The 1,029-nt window shown below is 33.7% G+C and overlaps 1 non-coding gene across 1 annotated transcript; it reads right to left on the bottom strand.

Annotated features, from left to right (window-relative positions):
• Nucleotides 1–372: 372 nt before the first annotated feature.
• On the bottom strand, nucleotides 373–479 carry LOC126028988 (U6 spliceosomal RNA). The gene has a single exon (XR_007502653.1). It is a non-coding gene; the product is annotated as a U6 spliceosomal RNA (small nuclear RNA).
• Nucleotides 480–1,029: the final 550 nt, after the last annotated feature.

Raw genomic sequence — 1,029 nt, 5'->3', positions numbered from 1 at the left:
TTAAAAAAAGGTACCAAATGCATGTCCTTTGGTTTAGTTTTGTTTCCAGGAAACTATTCTATAGAATTAGAGAAGTTACCCTTTTAGAACATTCTATCTGTAATCTCCTATACCATTCATAATGAATGCATTGGTATGACAGAAACCTCTGAGTGGAAACAGGTTAATTCCAGTTTTGATAAACCAGGTGGAAAAAGTCTCCAGTAGAGAAAAGACTTATGTATGCTCAAAAACATTCACATTCACATTCACAGCCACCGTTTAAAAATATGTTTGTGAAAAGAAAAAAGCAAAATATCTAAAAAGTTGTGGAATGGTTACTAAGGTTCTACCCTAATAAAAATTTATCCCACAGATTTCTTTTTTTTTTTTTTAAATATGGAACGCTTCACGAATTTGCGTGTCATCCTTGCGCAGGGGCCATGCTAATCTTCTCTGTATCGTTCCAATTTTAGTATATGTGCTGCCGAAGCAAGCACCCACAGATTTCTTATGACAGGATTTTCATGGACACAAAACAATGTTCATCCTATGAAAAGCAGGATATAAAACTGTTAACAATGTGATATCAAGTTTGTAAAACAACATGTGGAAATGAAAGAAAAAACCAAAATGATATGACTATAATTATTCTGGACAGTGAGTGATTGAAGTGTTCAGATCTTTCTATAATTACAAATTAAAATGTGATTTTTTTTGTCATCAGTAAAAACAAACATTTTCAGTAGAGAGATATTTAATAAAATGAGAACTGCCTCATTTATAGCATTAAATAGCATACATAAGATTCAATATTGAAAAATATCACATTTTTCTCTTTTTCCACTTTTGGGCTATACCCAGCCATGATCAGGGCTTAGTCCTGACTTTGTTGTATTCGATTTATTTGACCATGTGGTACTGGGACTGTAAAATAATTTAAGTATCACTCCTGGCAGTACTTAAGGGACCATGTGTGGTACCAATGATCAAACCAAGGTTGGTTACGCAAAGCAAATATCTCCCCTTTGTACTATATCCTGCCCCAGC

Source organism: Suncus etruscus, chromosome 14, assembly GCF_024139225.1.
Source record: "Suncus etruscus isolate mSunEtr1 chromosome 14, mSunEtr1.pri.cur, whole genome shotgun sequence".
NCBI lineage: Eukaryota > Metazoa > Chordata > Mammalia > Eulipotyphla > Soricidae > Suncus > Suncus etruscus.
This window is presented reverse-complemented; position numbering and strand designations above follow the sequence as displayed.